The 6178-nt window shown below is 44.7% G+C and overlaps 1 protein-coding gene across 4 annotated transcripts in view; it reads right to left on the reverse strand.

The window, feature by feature from the left end:
* Positions 1-6178, reverse strand: part of Rnf111 (ring finger protein 111) — a 66033-nt gene that overhangs the window by 59298 nt on the left and 557 nt on the right. The window lies entirely within an intron of this gene.

Raw genomic sequence — 6178 nt, forward strand, 5'->3', positions numbered from 1 at the left:
TCTACCACTTGAGCCACAGCGCCACTTCCGGCTTTTTTCTTTTTGCTTATGTGGTGCTGAGGAATCGAACCCAGGGCCTTGAGCATGCAAGGCAAGTCCTCTACCACTGAGCCACCTTCCCAGCCCTAGCCCCTCTTCCTTCTATTTCATATGACCACAAGAGTATATCAGAACATAACTCAATAGTTATTTGAAAAACAGCAGTTAAGAATAAAATAGTTGGGGCTGGGAAGTGGTTCAGTGGTAGAGTGCTTGTCTCGCAAGCACAAGGCCCTGGGTTCGATTCCTCAGCACCACATAAGCAGAAAAGGCTGGAAGTGGCACTGTGGCTCAAGTGGTAGAGTGCTAGCCTTGAGCTGAAGAGCCTTAGGGACAGCTGCCCAAGCCCAGAGTTCAGGCCCCATGACCAACCAAAAAAAAAAAAAGAATAGTTACTTTAATATAAATGTGTAGCCCAAAAGCATCTACCATTTTTTTCCCTCATTCTTCAGTCTTCATCTCTAAAAATCATGGACACTTTCCTACATAGTCATAAAGCCACTACGATCTTTATCAACAATATAGGATCTCTTACAGGGTTTTAAAAATGACTTTCTAGCAGCCAGGCATGGTAGCACATGCTTATGAATCCCAGCTTAGAGGCAGGAGAATCCAAAATTCAATGCCACACCCTAGGATATACAGCCAAAGCCTTTTTTTTTTTTTTGGTCGGTCGTGGGGCCTGACTTCTGGGTCAGGGCACTGTCTCTCAGCTCTTCAGCTCAAGGCTAGTGCCCTACCACTTGAGCCATAGCACCACTTCCAACAGCCAATGCTTTTCAAAAAAACTTCCTACCTAGCATGTACAAGGTCCTGGGTTCAAGCTAAAAAAAAACAATTTTTAAACCTAAAGACTGTGAACAATTGGTATCTTTGAATCTGAATTTAAACAAGGCCAACTTGAATTAGGTTCTAAAACATAAAATGTTCTTACTATATTTACATCACCGGTCAACAATTATGACAAGCCTGAGACAAATCAAAAATTGATTTACATGCACAGATTGTCAGAATAAGACGCAAGCTAATGTATTTTCTACCTATAAGGACTCTTTCTCCCTTAGTCATCATGGCTGATTCTTCCTACTTGCTGGGATCACCAGTCAACTTTTACCTGTAGAAGATGGCTAGACTTAACCATCTGATCCACAGCAGACCTCCATTTCCATTCATCATCCATAACAGGTCTTCTTTTCTCCAGAGCACTTACCACTAACTGAAACTACTCTGTCCAGTATGTTTCCACTGAACAGCACATCCACTCCACAAAGGCAGAAGGCTTTCTACACAGACCAGTGACAGTACCTAGAACATGAGACATTCATTAAATACTTGGTGAGTAAATAATAATGTAGGTCCTATATTTAAAATGTTAAATTCAGCTAAGGTTTTTTTTTTTTTGGCCTTCAAACATTTATAACTTTCTCCTCATCAAATGGTAATTTTTGAGTACCTATAGAAACCTGGGGACAAGTTCCCAAGAATTTGTGGGATGGTTAGGCACTGGTGGCCAAGCCTGTAATCCCTACCTAATAAGGAGACTGAGATCTGAGGATCACAGTTCAAAGTCAGCCCAGGCAGTTAAGTCTGTGCAACTCTTATCTCCAATTAACCACCAGAAAACGATAAGTGGTGCTGTGGCTCAAAGTGGTAGAGTGCTAGCCTTGAGCAAAAGAGCTGGGAGAGGAAGGAGGACAGGACAGTGCCCAAAGTTCAAGCCCCACGACCATTAAAAAAAAAAAAAGAAAGAAAGAATCTGTGGAATGTAAGAAAGACCAAATATTCAAACACAGAATAATCTCAGTAACAATGACAGATTTCTCAAAGAAAAATAAATTATGCAGGATGATTTAAAGAACATTACCAAGTTGGATGCAGTGGTTCAAGCCCTGTAATCACAACTATTCAGGAAGGCCAAAAGTGAAACCTCAACAAACAAGCTGGGCATGGTGGTTCACCCTGTAATCCCAGCTATGTAGAAGATGTAGAGAGGATAATCTTGGTCCAAAGTTGGCCCAGTGAAAAAGTAGGAGACTTTTTTCAGGAGACCCCTAAAAAACAACTAAAGTGAAAAGAGCTAAAGATTTGGCTCACATGGTAGAGCTTGACTAGCAAATGCAAGACTCTGACTTCAAACCACAGTCCTCCAATACCACCAAAAAAAAAGAACATTACCAGGAGTAATTACAAGTTTAATTTTTAGTACATTTGAGGGTATGAATGTTTGAATTGGGGGGGAGGGGGTGACATCCTGGGGCTTAAGCTCCGGGACTGGGCACTGTCTCTGAGCTTTTCTTTATTCTCAAGGCTAGTACTCTATCACTTGAGCTATACATCCACTTCTAGCTTTTTGGTACTTAAGTGGAGATAAGAGTCTCACAGAATTTCCTGCCCAGGTTGCCTTCAAACTGCAATCCTTCCTGAGTAGCTAGGATTATGCACATGGGCCACCAGTGCCCAGCTTTTGAATAATATCTACAATGAGCAGCAATATTACCTAGAATAACAAATATGGCTTTATCATAGGTTCATATATATGCATATGAATGATATTTATGTACATAGTGAAGAAATTTACACCCTTCCTGGAGATTTGATCATGACAAGCACAACATGAATAGCTACTAAAATACCCAAGTCAAAACACAACACATTAAATTTGGGATGTAGAGTAAACCAGAGTAATGGATCCTACACATTCTTTAATAGCGAAAGCTACAAAGCTCTCAGGAGGGAAATTCATAGATCTAGTGTACAGAAAGCAAAGCTGGATCTAAAACCTAGATCACCTGTGTCTAGCTCTAGACTCTGTGTGTGTGTGTGTGTGTGTGTGTGTGTGCGTGCGCGCGCGTGCGCACACGCGCACACACACTCTAATCCTGGGGCTTGAATTCAGGGCCTGAGTACTGTCCCTGAGCTTTTTGGCTCAAGGCTTTACCACTTGAGACAAAGCTCTACTTCTGGCTTTTTGGTAGAGTAGAAATAAGAGTCTCATGAGGAAGTGGCACTGTGGCAAGTGGCCCAAGTGCCTTGAGCTGAAGAGCTAAGGGACAGGGCCCAGGCCCAGAGTTCAAGCCCACGACTGATCCTCCCCTCCCCCCCAAAAAAAGTCTCATGAACATTCCTGCTTGGGCTGGCTTCAAACAGATCCTCTGACCCCTCTTGAGTCACTAGGATTTACAGGTAGAGCCAATGGCACTGGGCTTCTATACTTTTGAGAGAGATAATGTGGCCCACAGAATGTTAATGTTAAGTTACAGCATACTTAAATTATTATCATTTTTATTACTATCGCTTTCCCCCCCTATTGAAATCCTAGGCCACTGGTGGGGTGGAGGGAAAGCCAAAGCAGGGGCACATATAATTATTGGTAATTTGTGGACATACCAAAAACTGGGACAACTGTTACTGAGGATATGTGGGATGTAAAAAAGACACACAAAAGGAATAAGACATTCAAGCATAATTCTGTACTTTTGCTGAACAATAAATTGCAGGTTGTTGAAAAAAAATTGTAAGGGCTGGGAAGGTGGCTCAGTGGTAGAGCGCTTGCCTTGCATGCCTGAGGCCCTGGGTCTGATTCCTCAGCACCACATAAGCAAAAAGAAAAAAAGCCAGAAGTGGCGCTGTGGCTCAAGTGGTAGAGCACTAGCCATGAGCTGAAGAGCTGAGGGACAGCACCCAGGCCCAGAGTTCAGGCCCCACAACTGGACCCAAAAAGAAAAAAGAAAAAGAAAAAAATTGTAACACTGAATTCCCTCCTTAGTCAAATAAAAATAAACATCTAAACATCTACAAATCTTTACTCAATGAGTTTTTTATTCCTCATTTCTTAAAGTAAAAACTACCTAGGAGAATCTGGTGTATTTCTCTTCATTACTTTATACAAGTAAATTGCTAATCTCACCATCTAAGCATCAGCAGAGTTATGTCTCAATTATCTGTAGAATTGAAGTACCAAAGTGAAGCCCACTGAGGTAGAACCTCTGCCAGAATGTATTTTTCACTGAAACAAAACAAAAAATTTTAATGAGGTTATTTTGCTTATACCTTGCTTCAAAAACCAACTCTATGCCACTTGCCAGTGGCTAATGCCTGTAATCCTAGCTACTCAGGAGGCTGAGATCTTGAAGATCACAGTTTGAAGCTAGCAGGGGCAAAAAAGTTGATGACACTCCTATTTCCAATTAACTACCAGAAAACTGGAAGTGGCCCTGTAGCTCACAGTGAATTGAGCACTAGCCTCGAGTGAAAAAGCTCCAGGAGGGGCTGGGAAGGTGGCTCAGTGGTAGAGTGCTTGCCTTGCATGCATGAGGCCCTGGGTTCGATTCCTCAGCACCACATAAGCAGAAAAAAAAAAGCTGGAAGTGGCGCTGTGGCTCAAGTGGTAGAGCCTTGAGCTGAAGAGCTGAGGGACAGCGCCCAGGCCCAGAGTTCAGGCCCCACGACCAGACCCAAAAAAAAAAAGAAAAGAAAAAAATGACCAACACACATCAACCAATAGGATAAAGTGACAAGATATATCACTCCTGTATATCAAGGAAAGGTGTTCTAATTTTTGCTACAATATTATTCAGACAAATTCAAGGAATCCCTAATTCTTAAAATACTGGTGAGCCTGCAAGGAGCTGGTGACTCACGCCTGTGATCCTAGCTACTCTGAAGGCTGAGATCTGAGGATCGGTTCAAGCCACGTCCTTGACACTCTTAATCTTCAATAAACCACTCAGAAAGTGGGAAGTGGCTCTGTGGCTCAAGAGCTAAAGAGCTGAGGGACAGCGCCCAGGCCCAGAGTTTAGCCTCACGACCGACCCCCCAGACCCCCCCCCCAAAAAAAATTCTGGTAAACCACTTAGGTGACAAGCAAATGATCAGGAGAGCGATAAAAAGTCATTTGCCCAAAGTTAAGTGTCCAGAAAATTAAAAAAAAAGAAACCAAAAAACTCAAAGCTTAAAAGCAATTTAAGCTTCTTTGGAGCCAACTGGGCCTTCTTTCCATTCTCACAAACATCACTAAAGACTATTGTTTAGCACTGAAACATTGTTTCTCTTGTCAGGTATACTTTATTTAAAAAAATAGTAACACAGTATCAAAATTGTCACTCACGTTGAAGTAAACTCAGTGCGGAAACATCTCAAAAATCCCATGAAAACTTCCACAAGCAAACACACACAGACACACACACACACACACACACACACACTGGAAAAGGAAATGAAACCTCGGCTTTTTCCAAATCTACTTTTTTTTTTTAAGCTGAAGAGGGTCCCTGACCACAAGATTAAAAAAAGTTTGGATTCAAAGCTGCAAGAAATAGGGTGAAGTCTATGTCAAACTGGCGCCCGGTCACAGCCCTACGGAGCTCTCAATTAACACTGCGAATAAATCAATCAGGAAAAGCTCCCAACAATACAAAGGGTGACTACCCTCCCCCTCCCCCTTGCCCCCCCCCACTACCAACCACCCACAAATTAAAACGAAGGCCCTCTATTTCCTGGTCATTTGGAAAACGTGAAAAACCTCAAGAGCTGTCAAGATCCTTCCTAGAACCGAACAAGGGTGGCCCGACCCTCCCTTCTCGATTTCGGCACTATAACCGGACACCTATCCCCCACTCCCCTACCCCCCCACCTCCCCTCTCCAGCAAGAGCCGGTGATAAATTATCGAGGCACAATAATGGGAGCGACCGAGCTTCTCTTTCTCTTAATGACCCGAGGAGCCCCCCCCCACCCCACCCGACCCCGGTGCACAGCGGACGCGCCTCTGGGTTTCGGCTGTTTCGGCGGACTCGGTTTCCTTGATCGCAGGAAGGGAGGGCGATTGCTGCCTCCCCGTGTGCACCGGGCGGGACTTGGCGCTCTCCGGGTGGCGGGTCCCGGGTTACCCGCAACGTTCCACGGTCGGGTTCGCGCTCCCACGACTCGGCCCCGGGGGCCGGGGACTCCCAGAGAGAGGCGGACCGGGGTGTGTGTGTGTGTGTGAAGGGAGAAGGGGGGTCCCTTCCCTCTCTCCTTCCCTCCCTCTCCCCCCCCTCTCTCCTTCCTGCCTTCCCCTCCCTTCCCTGGAGGCTGTGGGTGTGTCGGCGACCCGACGCCCGGGCTCCGACACAATGAGAACGGTCCCCGGGACCCCCGCCG

Source organism: Dipodomys ordii, unplaced genomic scaffold (assembly GCF_000151885.1).
Source record: "Dipodomys ordii isolate 6190 unplaced genomic scaffold, Dord_2.0 Scaffold11, whole genome shotgun sequence".
NCBI classification, from domain to species: Eukaryota; Metazoa; Chordata; class Mammalia; order Rodentia; family Heteromyidae; genus Dipodomys; species Dipodomys ordii.